The sequence below is a fragment of the Myotis myotis genome, unplaced genomic scaffold (genome assembly GCF_014108235.1).
Source record: "Myotis myotis isolate mMyoMyo1 unplaced genomic scaffold, mMyoMyo1.p scaffold_m19_p_6, whole genome shotgun sequence".
Classification (NCBI taxonomy): Eukaryota; Metazoa; Chordata; class Mammalia; order Chiroptera; family Vespertilionidae; genus Myotis; species Myotis myotis.
In genome coordinates, this window is record NW_023416368.1 from 7,332,369 (window position 1) to 7,351,474 (window position 19,106).

The 19,106-nt window shown below is 38.3% G+C and overlaps 1 long non-coding RNA gene across 1 annotated transcript in view; it reads left to right on the plus strand.

Annotated features, from left to right (window-relative positions):
* LOC118659282 overlaps window positions 1-18,699 on the plus strand; it is a 58,788-nt gene extending 40,089 nt beyond the window's left edge. Inside the window, exons 4-5 of the long non-coding RNA XR_004968482.1 lie at window positions 13,090-13,264; window positions 18,586-18,699. This is a non-coding gene — a long non-coding RNA (uncharacterized LOC118659282). The remainder of the gene's footprint in view (window positions 1-13,089; window positions 13,265-18,585) is intronic.
* Window positions 18,700-19,106: the final 407 nt, after the last annotated feature.

Consider the following 19,106-nt stretch of genomic DNA (forward strand, 5'->3'; position numbering starts at 1 on the left):
TCCTGTAACTTGTCCTGCCCCTTCCTAACACACACACGCACACTCACACACACACACTCACAAAGTGTTTATACAGGCCTGGCTAAAATGTTCTGAAAGGAAACCTCATATGATAAAAATAAAAAATATGGCATAATCAACTAGTTACCCTCTTGAGGGTAAAATTATAATACCACAAGCAAACCCTAATGATACTTATCATGTCTATTTTATTTCACAAACACTATTTTATCTAACAAAAATATGTACCAGACACTATTCCACGTATTTTACAAATATTAACTGATTTCACAAATCCTAATAATAACGCTGAGGTACATACTATTGTTATTTCCAATTTAGGAATTCCCAAATTAGGAAACTGAGGTGCAGAGTGGCTAAGGCATTCGTACATAGGTAGTAGGAGTCTGAGACAGAACTTAAATCCAGGTAGTCTGGAAAAGATTTATTTGAAAAGAACTTAAATATATTAAACACACAATCTCCTGTTCATTCGCCTTTGTCCTGTTAAAGCTGCTTCATTAATGTCTGCTATGTCCTTTTCTTGAAACACACATCAGAGTTCCCAGCAGGTAGATGTCTTATGCTCTCCACTACTTTGTGACCCATCTCCTCACTTAGTACATGCAGTCGAGTTGGCATTGCTCTGGACCCAGACAGACTACAGAGATACTATGCAAAGAATCTGACACCTAGTGGACTTTCAATATGGGTTCATTTCTTTCACATTTACCCTAGTTTTGTTTCTGCTAATATTTACTTGGTTATTTATTTATTTATTTACTTACTTACTTATTTTTAAAATGTTTAGCTTACCTGGCTGGCATAGCTCAGCGTTTTATTTATGTACTAGAGGCCTGGTGCACAACATTCGTGCACATGGGGAGGGGAAGGAGGGGGTGTCTCTCAGCCTGGCCTGCACCCTTTTACAGTCCAGGAGCCCTCAGGGGATGTCCGACTGATGGCTTAAGCGGGCAGTCGGACATCCTTAGCACTGCTGCAGAGGTGGCAGCAGCTCTCAGCACTGCTCCTGCGCCAGCCGTCAGCCCAGGCTGAGCAGCGCGCCCCCTGTGGGAGCAGACTGACCACCAGGGGGGCAGCTCCTGCATTGAGCATCTACCCCCTGGTGGTCAGTGCGCATCATAGCGACCGGTCTTTCCGCCTTTTGATCGATTTGCATATTACCCTTTTATTATATAGGATTCTTCTACCAGTGGATATTTAGATTTTGAAAATATTTACAATTATAAAAAAGGCTGTAATTAATATATCCTTAAAGGATGTTTTAGCATGTTCTACCAGCTAGAACTGCCTAGTTTACAGCAACACATGGATTGCTGTAGCATCAACATTAACATGGTATAATCACACTGGTATGCTGAGGCCAACCCATTTTGTTTTGCAAGAAGCAGTTGTTAAAATTTCATGAATTCTGTGAGGCAATTGCTAAAAATAGCCATTATTAAAAATACAATTCTATAAATTTACAAGGGAATACAATTATATTTTAAAGGTAATAAGTACTCAAAACTCACCACTTCCTAATTATTTAACTCAACTATGAGTCTATGTTCATGAGGTTATTTATGTCTATTATTTCTGTGTGGTGGAAATACTACACAGAGTGTGGCAAAAATAGGTTTACAGTTGTGAATACATAAAACACAGAGCATATTATTATATTCTTATTTATTAATTATTGTATTATTTTCCATATGAGCAACTGTAAACCTACTTTGCCCCACCTTGTATATTAGAAAAGCATTGGTTTACTATTAATACAAGTGCTAAAGTTACCTTTTACATTAAATCTACTTCAGTATTTTATTTTTAAATATTAATGAGTAATCATAGAAATGGTTATAGCAAAGATGTGATGCTGGTACATACATAAATGGCTAAAATTTGGGAAACAGTGATTTAAGAGTGCTATGGGTTCAATTGTGTTTCCCCCAAATTCATATATTTAAGTCCTAGCCTTCAGTTCCAAAGAATGTGTCCTTATTTGGAAAGAGTCCTTTATTAAGTGTGGGCCCTTCCCCAGTACCACTGGTGTCATTATAAAATGGTAAAATGTGGACACAGAGACAGATATGCATAGAGAGAAGACAGCCATATATGAACCAGACAGAGGCCTGGAACAGATCCTCTCTCACAGCCCTCTGAGAGAATGATCCCTACCTGCAAACACCTTGGTTTTCAATTTCTGGGCTCCAGAACTATCTATATCTATATCTATATCTATATCTATATCTATATCTATATCTGTATCTGTATCTGTATCTGTATCTGTATCTATATCTATCTATATCTATATCTGTAACTATATCTCAACTCTCTCTCTCTCTCTCTCTCTCTCTCTCCATATATATATATATATATATATATATATATATATATATATATATATATATATATTTCTGTGTACCAGCATATATATGTATGGCTAATATGCAAAGTGTCCTGTCAGGAGTTCGACCAGGAGACTGGGAGTTTGATCACTCGCTGTGATGTTCACTGACCACCGGGGGGGGGTGGTATGGACTGAAGAAAGGCCCTGTTGACAGCCAGAAGGCCCCAATCAGCCGTGATCGCCAACCAGGCCTAGGGACCCTACCTGTGCACAAATTTCATGCACCGGGCCTCTAGTAAGACAATAAATTTCTGTTGTTTAAGCCACCCATTTTATGGTACTGTATCACAGTAGCCCTAGCAAACCAATGCCATTTATTCTCATATGCTTGAAACCAATTGCCTCTTGAACAGTTGTTGACATCTCAGAAATGTGGGCTTCTAAAAGGTCAGAATCTTCATGTCTGTACTGCCCACTGGCAGATGCAGAAGATGCCTTAATTGTTTCCACAGATAATCAATACTCTTAAATGTGGGGGAAAGGCAAGATATTTCTTAATATTCAGGTTATTTGGTGGAACAACAGTGACTTTCAATCCAAAGACCTAAGCTCAAGTTCTTAGCTTGCTAGACTGTGGGGTTTTAAACACATTCCTTCTCTTGTGAACCCTTTCTAGTAGGGTCCTATAGTCCTCATTCAATTTTCTCACTTCAAGATTCCATGTTTAGAAAAGTATATGTCGCTAAGGTTTCCAACATGTCAGTCATCCCACAGCTGGATGGAGGGAGAGTCAGGGCAGGACTCATGGGAGCTGTGAAAAGGTTTGACTAGCTGTCTAGACAGACAACCTCTATGTTTAAACTTGAACATCTGTAAATCATCTAAGATGCTCCTGATGCTACGCCAGCTCACAGATGGTCACCTGGGGCCTGGCCACCAAAGACGCTGTGTGATTCTGAGGCTACAAGATAGTGAGTTAGTGAATGGGAAATGACCTACCTGTAGTCTTCCTAGAATTCAGATCCTAAATGATACCAGGAACTTGATTAGACTACTAGCACTGGTTAACCACAAATGAAACTCAGTTTTCCTCCACATTGGTAGAGCTCTGGGCTCCAAAACTCTCATCTCCATCTGTTTAGTCTAGCTATAAGTGGATACATTTTATTCTCAAAAAGGAAGTTATCTAAATTGGAAAAAGCATATATATTTTTAGTCTTTTTTAAAATTGAAGCTTACATTCAATATTATTTTGTATTAGTCTCAGGTGTACAGCATAGTGATTAGACAGTCATATACTTTACGAAGTATTCCCCTGATATTTCCAATACTCACCTGGCACCATACATAGTGAATGACAAAAGTGAAGGGATTGAGAAGTATAGATTGATAGTTACAAAACAGTCGTGGAGATGTAAAGTGCAGCATAGGAAATACAGTCAATAGTCTCTACTCTACCTTTTCTCTCCCACCACTACCAACCACATAAGAGCACTTATTATAACATTGGAGATAATCTTTTAGTATCTGGTTGTTATCTTTCCCTTGAAATGTAGAGAATTTGGAATGAAAATAAAGGAATTTTTGAATCAACAAAATAAAATAAAATTAATCAAATTAAGTCATATCATTAAATGTGCTAGTGCTTTCAGTGGTTTCATTCATTAAATACTTCCAATAGCTCTATTGGGATTATGATTTCGTTTTGCAGGTAGGAAAACTGAGAATGCAATGGTTTAGCTTGCTTGTGATCATGTATCTCAGAGGTAGTGATGGTGGCATTTGATTTCAGGCACTCTGGGGTGAAAGATAGCCCATCTCTCTCTTCTGCTTCCCCACTTCCCAGTGTGGTGCCATAACAGAGTTATATGTCTTCCCTCTGCCCTGTTTACGTATGTGTTTGGTGCTCTGGGAACCAGGACACATCCCTGGCTGAGTTAGACTTATCCACATCTCACTCTCCCCTTGGTCCTGGAATTCAGAACTTGGCATTCCTGTTTTAACTCAGCACTGTCCCTACAAAACTCAATTGCAGAAATGTTATTTCACTTCTGCCATATGCTTTTTTTCTGTCTCTCTTCTGACCCCTTTGTTGACTCATTTTCATAGTAACACTTTGATGAGGAAGTTATACCTGAGTTGGGGCTGGTATTTCTTTCATAGCTTAGTTTTGTATGTGAGGTTTGGTGATGCCAATTATCCATTCATTTTCTCTTCTGAGTTCTTTACCAGTGGCAAACAGATACAAGGAGCTTGGGAAAGAGCAAATTTCAGGATCAGCTTTATGAACCCCAGACTTGGTGCTGCAGGCATTCTCCTGGAATATCTACAGGTTTCTCCCTTCTTCCTCTTCCCTTTATCCTGAGTTTAAACTTTGGTGCCCCCCCTGAAGTTTGCACAGCTGACATTTAGCCAGTCAGTTACCTGGAGAGCTGGTAACTGGTGGGACAGATTGCTGAGGACAAGGCTGAGTCTCCATGTCTTCTCTTGGAGGCAGATTCATAGGCTGACCTGGCATGCTTTCTGCCTAAGAGCGAGAGCAAGGAGGGCAACTTGGCCCACTTGCTGGCAGGTGGATGAAGGAAGGATGGACAGAGTCTGTTCTCCACTTTTGTGAAGGAGTATCTGCAACACATAGTTCCAGGACAATCCACTGCTCACATTAGTGGGTGACAAGAAGAGCAGAAGTATGGGTAGAATTCCTCCCTTTTCTGAAAATGTGAAAGTAAGAGGAATATGCAGTTTCTTCAACACTCAGAAACCTGACCTATGATTTCTCCAGGAAGCAGGCTATAAAACGCTTCTTTCTGGGTAGATAAAAGAGCCAGAGAAACATTTAGTGCTGGAAGAGGCAAACTCTTTCATGTTGCAGATGAGAAAACCGAGAACCTTGGTGACTCGCCAAAGGACACACATCTGCTTACAGCACGCGGGCCGGATCCGGCCCGTTTGAAATGAATAAAACTAAAAAAAAAAAAGACCGTACCCTTTTATGTAATGATGTTTACTTTGAATTTATATTAGTTCACACAAACTCTCCATCCATGCTTTTGTTCCGGCCCTCCGGTCCAGTTTAAGAACCCATTGTGGCCCTCGAGTCAAAAAGTTTGCCCACCCCTGGCTTAGAAACTATATTAAGGAACCCACGAGTCCTGCCTTCCAGTGTGGCACTCCTCTATTCACTGGTCCAGGCCGGAACTCTGAGGCTTCTCCCTGAGAACATGCACACACCCACAAATGGTTTTCAGCTTGCTCTAGACAGCCTCGTATAATAGCTGAGATCTCTTTGTTCAGAAGTTTTGATCAAGTGGCCTTAGGCACTAAATGGCTTATCTCATTCCCCATTCAATTGCTCTGTCTGTTGACTGTCACTCTCTTCCCAGCAGCCTTCTGTTTTGCACTAGGTACCCTAAGGGCAAACTTAAAAAATGAAAGAGCCATTCTAGTAGGTGCCCTGCCACTCTGGACCAGACATGAAAAGGAAGACATGTTTTATAACTGATCTTCCTCATCTTCTCCTGCTTTGGGAATTTTTAATTTGAAATTCCATTTATTATGCTATAATAATATGAGAAGTATAAGGAAAAGATAGTTCTTTAATCCTCCCAGAGAGGGACCTGGATAGAGTATAGGCTTTGGAATGAAAGAGGCCTGGATGCAAATTCTAGCTCTGCCTTTCTACTGACTTATGACACTGAACAACGTATTTAATCACTCTAACCACCATTTCCTCATCTATAAGTAGAAATAATAAAAGCTTCCTGTGTGTGTGTGGAGGGGGAGGGGGTTAAATAATAATGTTTATAGTGTCCTGGATATGCAAGTCTAAGTTTTAGTTCTTTTCCACTTCTTCAAATAACCATTTTAAATTTTGTTATGCTTTCTTCATGTTCTAGTCCAAATGCAGGAATATTTTCATATATTGTAGATGTGATTTTACTTTTTGCATTTTTTATTTAACATTATACCATTGTATTTTTCCCTGTTACTCTTAAGTTGGATTACATGAAAGTGCTGGCATTCAACTATTTTGAGCTAGCGAGAGCAAATTCATGCATTTCTGCCTAATACAGAGTTTTCAGAATCATCATTATGAAAGAATGACTAATGTCCTTTTAAGTTGAGGTAACATGATTTATATAATGACTCTCCATTGTTGACTATTTTGATTCTCACTTTCCCCACTAAAAATAGTTCTATAGCCCCGCCAGCATGGTTTAGTGTTGAGCCTTGACCTATGAACCATGAGGTTACAGTTCCATTCCCAGTCAGGGCACATGCCTGGGTTGTCGGCTTGATATTCAGTGTGGGGTGTGCAGGAGGCAGCCAATCAATGATTCTTGTCATTGTTGATGTTTCTCTCTCTCTCTCTCTCTCTCTCTCTCTCTCTCCCCCCCTCTCTGAAATTAAAAAATATTTAAAAAATAATGCTGTAATAATCTTTATGTAAATAGAATGTTTTCTTTTTTGAATTATTTTCTTGGGATAAATACTCGAAATAGCTCCAATTTTATTTTGAGGCCAAATGAACTGATTCATTTTGCCTATATTCGTCACTTCCATAATCTTTTCCTTAGGTCTGGCTAGGATGAGATCTGTTGGCAGGATCAACTCAGAAAACAATGAGAATTCTAGAAACCAGTACCTGGTATTTGTCAGAGCTGAGGCAGAGGGCAAAGAACAAAGATACAGCAGGAATTCTTCTCTGGAGGCCTGGTCAATCTCAGCAAGAAATTTAAAAAAAAGAGAGAGAGAAACATTTCATTCATTCTGAGCTGTCAAAGATGTCAGGAAAACATGCACAAAAATGAGAAACTTGGAAGCCACTTCAAGGTGCATCAATAGAAGAATGAAGAAATAAAATGTGGTTCTTTGACGGACTATCATAAGCAGTTAAAACTGAACTAAATCTGTGTATAGCAATATGAAAAATTCTCAAAAAAGTTAATAAAGAAAAACAAATTATAGTACAATATAGTATACCATTTATGTAAACTTAAAAGCCATGCATGGCAATTTTTGAATTTTCATGGATACTAGCATATACATTTGAAATTATTAAAAATAAACTGGCTGGGTGGAAGGGAGCAAATGGGGGGAAATAGTGAACATCTATAACAGTGTCAACAGTAAAAAAAATGAACTGGAAAGGTACACAACAAAGTCATGATTTTGACTATGGAAAGTAGGAACAGAGATGATTTGAATTATACCTATCTAATGTATTTTTAATTTAAAACAGAAACAAATATGGCAAAAATTGATAGTGAATTCCAGAAAGGGGATACCTAAATGTTTGTTTCATTCTTCTTGGTTCTTTTCTGTATTTGTTAAATTTCTCAAATCATCATTACCATCATTAATAACAAAAGATCTAAAGATGAGAAGTGGCAGGGGTGATGGATGGGGGAAAGGCCACCCAAGTGGAAGCAGCAGCTCTTCAGGGCAGTCATGAGTCAGCAGATTGATTCAGACTGTCTCCTTGTTACCTTTTTTGCTAAGTCAGTTTTCCTTTCTTCATGCTAAGGCAGGCTATTCCCTGTTGTTGGCTTTTTGGCATTTCTTAAGTGTTTGGTCAGCTGGTGTTTCTGGGAAGTGCTGAAACCCCAAGGCTATCCTATCCTGCCAATCTTGCCTAAAATGAATCCCATGAAGGCTGAACTTCCTGGGAGGCCCTTCATTTGAGATTCGAGAAATCATCTGAGGAAGTTACTTATCTGATTCCAGAGTAAATTCTGATGATTTGGACACTAATCAGTTGCTGGTCCAGTTAATAATTAGTTTTTAACTTTTTTCTTTCTGATAGGTGGAACAAGAAACTGCAAGGAAGGGAGGATTTATGAAGGACTAGATTTTTGATCTACAAATGAGCACATTTAAAGTCAGGTTGGGCATGTAGGACATAATAGCAAGAACATAATGGTCCCAGCTGGAGCTGAGTGTCAAGCACAGAGGTTAAGATGAGAGGGCCGATAGCTCATGTTGTCATATGACCCAACTGTAGTGGATACTGTGGTATACCACCAGACTCTGCCTTTAGGACCAAGCCAAGGAGTGTTGGCTCCTGACAGCTCACAGCTGCCTCCCTCCCCATGAATTTCCCAAAGCAGTTGCCTTACCCAGAGTTATTTCCCCTTCCCAGGTTCAGTCCACATCCAAAAATTGATCTGAATGGACATAATGAAGACCCAGCCCTGTTGCTTCAATTAGGACAATTTAAGGGCCATTCTAGCTCCAGAGATCCCCATGAGATTGACTGAAGATTCTATTACAACTACATCACAGTTCATCATCTTACTCCTTCCTCTGCCCAATTCTCATCACTCACCCCTGTCTCTCATGCCCCACAGGTATTGATCCCCAAGAGTATTAACATCCTGAATGCAAATCTCAGACTCTCAAAACAAAGGCAAAAGCAAAAACAATACAAAACAACAGAAACCCCAGCATCTCATGTTTTATTTTCCAGGGTCCCTGATGTATATATTCCCCATGGACCTTGATATCCAACCTTTTCTTAAGCTTTACTTGTCTCCATTTGGGTAGTTTCAGTTAGTCTTGTAAATTGACCGTCCTGGTTCCTGTCATCCCTAGTGATTAATCAACTGCTGTGCTTGCAAGGAGAAGATTCTGATACAAATCCTGGGCCACAGTGGCCAGGGCTGATTTCTTAATTCTTAAGTAGTTGGTAGATTTCTCTTCTTCACTATAATCCCTAAAGGGTTCTTTTAATCTATCTTTTCTTCTTCTGACTACTTAAAGACTAGTGTTTGGCACTTAATAGTAATCATTAAAATTCACTAAGCACTAGATGTTAAACACTGTTCTAAGTGTTTTGTATCTGTATCTCTCTAACCCACAGCAATACTTAGCAATACTAAGAGGTAAGTCTTGTAAGTATTCCCATTTTTATAGGTAGGGAACTTGAGGCACAAGATGTTAAATAACTTCCTCAAATTACAGAGCTAGTGAATAGTAGAGTCAGAGTTCTAAACTAGGCAACCAGTGTGCTGCACCAGCTCAGCCAAGGGTTCAGTGAGCCTGAGGAGGGGTGGTGAAGGATTAAAGAAATGACAGACAAAGAGAATATAGCTGGGGCTCGGTGGATCTCCTGTGCCTGGATGAGGCCACAGAGAAGGATCCAGCCAGCAAGCTGAGGCTTTATTTTATAGACAGAGAAAAACAAGGTAGTGGTCACCATAGTTACACTGTTCTTGTGGGTTTCACTTGTTTTGGCAACACTTGCTGCACCTCCCACAGCCAATTTGCTAACCAAGAAGGATCTGGGTGGGGGGGGAGCCATAAGGTCAAGCTTAATTATGCTAAGAGGCACCTGTTTGTGGCTCTACCACAGGTCAATCCGAGGCTTAACCTAGAGCTGCTCCCTACAAACCTGACTCCACTATCCACCAACTTAAATAAAGGACACAGAAAAGGATTTGATGGAGCTATGAGTGAATGAGGATGGAGCTGGCAAACGACATGTTCAAGTCTTGTTGCACAGTGATAAATTAGATCCTCAGGGAAAGTATTCTCTGAATGTTTCTAAGGGAAGAAACTTTGCTAGTGATCTTAGGTATTCCCATAATGATTCTACTGTGTGTGTAGGATGCTGCTAAATTCTGAGGTCCTATCCAGTTCTGAAAGATTAAGAGATTGTAAAACCCCCTTTCTCAAAGGGTATTGAGACTTGAGGAATTTCTACAAAGCATGTTTGACTGACTTAGAAGTGAATTTAAAATTAAGGTGCTAAACAAGTCAGAAACCCTTTAAAGTATTATTTATCTTAATCTGTAGCTTCAAATGCTAATAAACCTCTTCAGATATTAGATAGGCCTGTAGGATTTGGGATTTCTCTGGGGTTCAGTTAACTTAAAAAGATTAAGGAAAATGCATAGCCAGGGGTGTTTATCATCAAAACTCATCATTCCCCACTTTCCTCTTCCTTATCAGAAGTCAAAGGCAACATGTAAGATATGTGGCTATCAGAGGTTATAGCTTGTTGCCAATGAAAAAGCACAGCTGAGTTGGATTTAATTTATGGCCCCTCTGTTGAAATTTAGGATTTCTTATCTTTGCTTCCACTTTTTCTGTCTAGACACTTGACAATGATTTGCAGGAAATTAAGGCACTTACCCCTGCTGAGAACTCAGGGCTAAAACATTTCTAAATATAATTTGTGTGTGTGTGTGTGTTTTTATACAAGTTAATGTTAATTCAAAAGGAAAACAGCAGTTTTTTTGTGTTTGTTTGTTTTTTTCTGCCTCTGGAAATGGCATTAGCTAACCCTCACTCAGAGCTGTGTGACTTTTCATATTCTATTTTTTCTAGGCTAATAAGCTTGTCCAGTTATTTAGGGAACAAAACACTAACCTGTCTTCTTTGACAAATGCGTAAGATTCTTGTCTTAGACCACTTTTTCCTTCTCTCACTTTCTTTTTTTCTTATAAAGATGGAAAATAATTTTGTTCTCTTAAAGCTGGTATCAGAACTTCTTATAGTAAAACATTGGCTTTTGCTGAGAAAATGCCAATTCACTTTAGGGACTCAGGGCCTTGATACTTTCATCAAGCATTCACTTTCTGAGAGGAGGAGAAGTTTTGCTGCTAAATATAAGACAGGGCATTTGGGATTTGGCTTTCTTGGGGGGCATCTAGATGAGGAGAAGGGTGAATGTTGTGTGAAAGGAGAAGAGAGATTACTCCCAAAGTTGTCAACTCTAAGGGAAAATTTTGAGGTAGAATAAGAAAGGATAAAGGTAAGTTTTAAGGTGTTCTTTACAGGATAATTAGCATAAACTACTTCCCACCTCACCCCTCATCTGTCCCATGAAATCTTCTAATTTCTTTGGGAAAACAGGTAAGCTCTATGTCAGTGATGGTGAACCTATGACACGTGTGTCAGAGGTGACACGCGAACTCGTTTTTTTGGTTGATTTTTCTTTGTGAAATGGCATTTAAATATATAAAGTAAATATCAAAAATATAAATCTCTGTTTTACTATGGTTACAAATATCAAAAAATTTCTATATGTGACACGGCACCAGAGTTAAGTTAGGGTTTTTCAAAATGCTGACACGCCTAGCTCAAAAGGTTCGCCATCACTGCTCTATGTTCATGTTGGTGACCAAAAAGCTTTAATGATTCAGGAACAAGTGCTCAGGAGGAAAGCAGTTGTCTGGGTCACATTTTAGGGCTATCTGAATGTTTACTTTTTGCACAACACACCCAATTGGCTGCAGTTTATCTGATTCAGTTAAGGTTGCTAAACTGGTCAATGGGCTATTGCTCAACCACTCTAGCTGTCATTCTGCAACACAGTTAAGAGAGAGGAATTAAGAGTCAGCCACTTATAAAAATCCAACTTTCTACATATGAAGCATTTCATATATGCTTTTTCTTGTAAATTGGTAAGTGTGTTAGTTTACTAGGGCTGCCATAATGAATACCACAGACTAAATGGTTTACGCAATAGGAGTTTATTTTCTCACAGTTCTGGAGCCTGGTCTGAGATCAGGGTTGATCAGAGTTGATCTCATTCTGTGGGTTCTCTCCTTGGCTTGAAGATGGAGTATTCTCCCTTTCCATGACACAATATTTCCTCCATTTGTGTTTCTCTGTCCCCATCTCTTCTCATAAGGACTATTGGATTAGGGTCCACTTATATGACTTAAGTTTACCTTAATTACCTCTTTAAAGGCCTATCTTCAGATATAGTCACATTCTGAGCTAGTAGGGGTTAGGGCTTGGAATATATGAATATAGAGGGGATATATTTCTGACTATAACAGTAAGATATTTGTAGTTTGGGGAAAATTTCTATACACACACACACACACACACGCTCTCTGTATCTGAACACACACATGTTTTTAGCTGCTACACAAAACCACACATGCATCATAGTGAAGCTTGAATGAGTTCTGCCATCACCGGAGACATGGTTGCAGGGGTTATGCAGTAAATTCTACCCAGTACAGTATGATGTAGCCCACCAGGAATGTTCCCTGCTTTGCAACATTATTTACAATCACATTGGGGCCGCTTTCCTCATGTCTGTAAACTTCAAATAGTATTACTTTAAGTCATACTGTACTTGTGAAACTCAGACCTGACTTTGTCTCCTATAAGAGCCAATGCTGTTATGTTTCAACTAGTTGCTGGTTTTAGGGCTTCTACAATTGCTCAAAAGGACCCTTCTAATCTCTATCCAGGAAATTAGCAAGTCCTTTAACTATCTCCAGCCTATCCACCTTGCTTTTCCTAGAAACCCATCAATGTGTTGTTGTTGTTTTTCATCTGTAGGATGGAAACACTAGTAAATAGTTGTCATCTTCCATGGTTACTGAGAGGGTTAAATAAAATTGCACATGTAGTAATAATATTGAGGTTTCCTGTGTGCCACTAGTCACTGTGCTAAAACAGAGACATGTTTTTCTTCCATTCCTGAATCCACCTAAAGCTGTTAAACAATTCATCAAAGCAGAGTTTTATTTTACTCACAGATGTTTAAACTACCCTGAATGAAGATTTTGACATTAGTGCTCTTGAGCATTGGAGTGATACTAAGTATAGATGAACCCCTTCATAGTTATTGGCATTTGTAAAACATTTGAAAGTGGATAGTTTTCCATGATGTGCTGAGAGAAATGATGACAGTTTCCCCCAATGTGACACAAAAGCTTTTGGAGGTCTCTTTAGTTTCACTGTATCAAAAAAGACTTATTTTATTTCAGTGTCTGAGGATATTCCAAACCCAAAACCTATGGATAAGAACAATTTGCATTGAACAGAGCCCCAAGCAGGCTAAAGGAATGCTCAAAAAACACAACTCACCAAGCGAAAACAGGCGTCAAAGGTGGACTCGCTGTCCAGTATCCAAGTAACTGCTGCGCTCTGAGTTCAGGTGAAGTAAGTAAAGATGTTTCCATTACGCTTGTCAACATAGAAAAAGAGTCCTGATTTCATGTTCCTCTCTTTAGGCAAAGAACAGTGTGCTTCTTTCATATGCTCATAATGATGTTTACTTTTTATGCCTTCAAGAGCCAGAAATTCCAGAGTTAAAATTTTCTGTTCAAAAGTGGTGGGTAGGTTTAGGCAAGGGTTCTGGTTGAATTATATTTTCCTTCTGCATTATTACATGGTTCTTGATCTAATGTCCTTCTTTAAATGGTCAGCATATACTTTATGGTTAGTCACCTCAGATCTTCTGGAAGTAGATATTACCTGTTCATTGATTTAGTCACACAACCACCCAAGAGATATTTATGAGTGTTAATTATGTACTAGGCACTGTGCTGTTTGAGAAACCAGAGGTAAATAAGATGATTTCCCTTTATTTCCATGATTCTCAAAGCCCATTAGAAATGATAAATAATTTTACAAGTAATTTTTTTAATTACTAAAAGGAGAAGCATGGCTCCTAAGAGAATGTGAAATAGGAATAGGAGGTGCAGGAATGGTCCTCTCATGCACATTTTGTAAAAAGGCTTCCTAGCGCTCTGTGAATCTGAGTTGAAGATATCAACAACCTTTTTGGCTGATATGTATAGACAGAGACTGATGAAGATGCTTTACATATAAAAAATTGGGTCCTCATCATTATTTGTCATTTTAAAAAATTCATCCATATTTAGCTCATGATCATCTTCAACAAATATTATCTTCACAATCCCAAAACCACAATATATTCTCTAAAAAAATTTACTTGGCATACATTTTCTCAACATCTGGGTTTTGTTGTCGTTATCACTTTTCTCCCTATCTCTGCTGATAACAGAGAATGAATTGTAAGTTCCCAGAGGAGTGTTCCACATCATTCTACATTGTTTTGCAGCATATAATGCACCCAGTTTGCAAGCCTGTTTTACATAGGCATTTTGATTATTTTATTTTGAGATAATTTTTCTTGACCACTAAGTCTTTGGAAACTTTGTGGGCAGAATTCACAGCCAAGTCTGTGTATTAACAGATGCATATGAGAAATTGTCCAAGAATTTAGAAATGTAAAATCTCAGAGTTGGAAGGGCTGAACACATTATCAAGGCCTACCAATCATTTGTAGATGGGGAAATTGTGACTAGGTAGGAGGAAGGATATACCTAAGTGATAGTTCTTTCAGTATATTGCTTCTATATTTTTTCTTGGTAGGCTCCAAGTTTATCATCACTTGTGGTAATTTTTACCCTAATTGCTGAACTAACAAAGGGCCAAAGAAAGCTGCATTTAACTGTAGTATTTAACTTCTTTTCAGAGAAGTCCTGTCTCTTTATTCATAGAAAACCAGCATGTAATAGATGGAGTAGAAATGTAAAAACTGGAGGTTTGTACCAAGAAATATATATATCTAGAAAAAGCCCAAGAAATCATGTTATTAATGTTTTGGTTTCATCTGGATACACATGGTTAGAGCACAATTTATGTGGAGTAAATAAAATGTGACATTATTTGTTTTGAGGAAGAATGTGTCCTCCAAACCCAAGGCAGTGAGCTGATTATTTATTTAAAAACACACACACGCCTATTTAGTCTAACTGAGGAACCTGCTGTTTCTCCCTATCCTGTGCAAAATTGCTTTTTAAATGTAACCTAATGGAGAATTTCATTGTTTTGTATAAAGAATTTCTCTGACCTTTTGTCTAACGGGAAGTCAAGGTCATGAAATGTTTGCATCCTCCAGAACCTACTCTGAGAATAACTTAAGCTTCTGAGGCACAATGGCTTTCTAAGATGTCCTTCTAAGTACCTGTGCCATTTTTTTAGTTGAAAGGAAAAAAAAATAGGCTACCATGATATGACATTTGCCCCAAGTTGTTTATTTTGATGAATGCTTTAGAGCAGTGGTTCTGAAAGCTGCATGAACATTAAATAATATAGGGAGCCTTTAAAGTAATTCAAGTTCACGTATATTCTGATTCAATTAGTCACCAGTAAGGTAGGGTCAGAATTACAGAGAACATAAGCTTTGTGTGCCTTCTTAGCTTTCTTTGCTCTCTTCCATCTAGTCTGAAGGCTCTTGCCTCTTTGACCATGTTCCACTCTTCTATCTTTGTTAGACCCTTGCTGAACACCTACCACCACCATCTCTTTAATTCCAACCCCCCTGAGTTGGCTAGAGTTCAAGGTAAAACCCCAAAAAACAAGAATTGCATGACCCATTTGCTGAACTCTAACTATATCAAATCACCTCTCTTTTCATGTAGATTTGGATAAAATGCCATACCTCAGGGCATGGGATCTGATTTTTTGAGAGTAGCAGGATTCCTAGATGATATTCCGGAAGCAATTCACCATTAGGTAAAAGTTGACTAATGAAAACGGGAGATAGGAGGGAACTGAGTAGATAAATCCACTCTTCTGTGGACTGCTCCAACATGTGGCTTCTCCTTCCATATCTGGAGAAATCCTGACAAGCAACTGCTCTATCTCCGCAATACTTTTTGTAAAGTGCTGGCCATCAAAATGTAACATTACTCTACGTCTTCCATTGCCTACTTATCTCTTCACCATCATTGTCCTGGGCTTGTACCACCCAAATAAAGTGTCAAGTATTTTAATACTTACCTCAGTCTTTGCTTTCTATAGAATTTTAATACAGATATTTTTTTTTCAATTTCCCAATTCTACCATATAGCTAGAATTGAAAAATACTCCTCTGAGGAAGACCTGAACTCCCATCCTTTCAAGAGTATCACATAGCAATAAGGTTTTTCTTAATGTTGTTTCCCTTTATTAAATTTTCAAAACAAGTGTATAAGACTTTCTTTATAATTTTTCCCCATTATTCCCTATCCATTCACATTTTCAAAGTCCCATATTAACTAGTATAAACAGTTTGATGTGCTGTCTGGTTGAAGTGTATTTTATACATAGGCGTAATGGAGTTCCAAGGTTCTTTTATTTGTTTAATTAATTTTAAGTATATTTTTATTGATTTCGGGGAGAGAGAGATAGAAACATTAATGATGAGAGAGAATCATTGATTGGCTGCCTCCTGCATGCCCCTGCTGAGGATCAAGCCTGAAACCTGGCATGTGACCTCCTGGTTCATATAGGTTGACACTCAATCACTGAGCCACGCTGGCTGGGCCTTTTATTTTTTGCATGAACTTGATCATCTATCCATATTGTTCTATAGTGGGTTTTGACATTTAACAATATTTCTAAAAGACTGTCATAATACAAAGGGATTCTTTATTCTTTTGAGTTGTGGTATAGTATTTCATAATGTGGGTATATAAAATAACTTTTCTTTACCCTTATTAAGAGGAATTATGATTGCTTACAATTTTTTGACTTAAAAAACAATGCTGATTTGAGCATCCTTGAGTGTGTATCTTTGTGCACATATTAATATAATTCTCAAAGACAGCTAGAACTAGAACTGTTGAGTTGAAAAGCATGGTCACAATAAATTTTGATATATACTTCTAAAATGCCCTGTTAAAATGGTGTCCCAATTTATATGTCACACCAAGAGTGTATGAGAATTGCTATTTCTTCTCACCTTTACCAATGCTGTCTATTATCAGTTTTAAAAATTGTCAATTTTGGAAAATAGTGATACCCCATGGTTTTTTTAAAGTTATTAAACATTATGTTTAATCTTTATTTTAAGTCTTTTTGGCTTTGAATCTCCAGTTTGGAAATTTTTATTAAACTTTATTAGAACAGGATGTGAGTTCAGTGAGGTTGCTGAGGAGTTGGGCCATTCTTTATAACAATAGTCTTTAAGGCAGGTCTGATTACTTCACACTCTCTGTTACCTTGAGTCTCGGAATTTAGAGGGCTGAGCCATCCCAGCCCCCTTCTCTGAGAGGAACCAGACCTGGGCACGAGACAAGAAGATTGAAAAGGCTTTCTAATATTTGAGTTGCTGGAAGAAGCCTTCACACCTGCTTAGCCTGTTCTCCAAATCCCCTGTTGACTTTATCTCTACCCTGCCAGTTTGAACAGAGGCAGAGCATGCGGAGAACTTTCCCCAAAGACAGACCAAGATGCTCTGCCAGGGAGTCTGCGTCCAGAGAAGCTGAGCCAAGATTTTTTGGCAAACAAACTTTAAGCAAGGCTGAAGTTGCCTTGCCAATGTGAAACAGCCCAGCTCCTCAGTATGATTGGAAGATGGTTGTAGTATGGATAGGGAAAGTGTGGTGCAAATGAGGCTATGACCAGATGTGGGCTCTATCCCCCAAGCTAGCCCTGTATCTCTACTCCTTGTGTAGATAGTTAATATTTTTGTACATTACCTTTCCCTTGGAATAAAAAAAACAGAGTCATGATCCCTACTGATGGGATGTTCCTAATCTGATAAAGAGACATGGTCCTCACTCTTAAAGTTACCCAAAACTACTAAGAAAATGGGTTTTGTTATGTCTAGTTGGAGTTTATAATATTATTGATGAGATGAAATATCTCCACATGACTCAAGAACATTTCAAAAAGCAATGCATAATAAATTTGATGTAAGCACATCAGCACAGAAGGGAACAATAGGAGTGGTTAATTTGGATACAGTTCTAAGGGGCAATGTTTAACATTTAGGAGCTCAGAAATTTGGCTCATTTCCATTCTTTCCACTTAATTTTTCCATCCTTGCTTATCCCCAGGTATCTCTTTCAAATTGGCCAAAGATGGAAAGTCAGTGCCCCAGACTGGCTCTGCTTCCCAATCCATCCTTTCAGAGAGAAGGACCAGATCCTGTTCATTGTGATAGCTTTTAGTTTAGATTATATGTCTCTCCCACCTCTGACAGGTCCTTTTATATGTGGGATTCAATGTAATTCAATATATGTATGGAGAAGCTCTTTAGTGTCATGAGTTATGCTGGTTGTTAGAAAAACAGCAATGACAAAAACATAATCTCTGCTAACAATTTAAGGAGACAGGAACACAAACAACTTGCTTTAAATAGTGTGATGAATGCTACAGGGAAATTTAAATGAGTCTTATACCCCTAAAACGTAATTTTATTAACCAATGCCACCCCAATAAATTCTATGAAAATAAATGAAGAAATAAAGAAAGAAAAGTATATGATTTTCTAATCACTATGCTATACTGAATCACTGAAACAATACAAAATAATATTGAATGTAAACTGTAATTGAAAAATAAAATTAAAAAGAAAAATATGAAGTTTTAAAGAGTGAACAGAAGTAAAGCTTCTGTAAAAAACTGAGGAAGCACAGCCTTGTCAAAATATAATGGGGGACTTCCTTGTTCCCTTAATGCAGAGTAAAAGTGACTGGAATTAGCCTCCCACCTAAAAAAAGAAAACCAGCAACGAAACAGAACATTATAAAACAACAGTTTTCAAAATGCTTGACATCAGGCTAACAAAGGACAGTGACCCATGTGAGATATGAAAATATGAGGTAAGCCCTAAAATTCCCCCAGCTTTCTGCCTTGAGAGTTTCTAGGCTGCAGCACAGAGGAAACCCTGGAAGTACCTGGTGAATTCTGGAACCTGAAGAGATGGAGTAGAGGATCTGGGGAGATCAAGGCAGCTAAGGTTCACAGGACAGAATACTGGAGGGAGAGAACTTCACAGAAAGAGAACTTCAGAGATCTGAAGATAGTGTCTCTCAAATATTCAGATCAGTACTGATTAGTGCATACATGTGAGGAAACTACCCAAAACGTAGGTAAGACTCATCCGAAATACAGTAAGTCCTCACTTTATGTTGTTGATAGATTCTGCAGTCTTGAATGAAATGAGGTATGACAAAACCAGTTTTACTATAGGATAATTTAT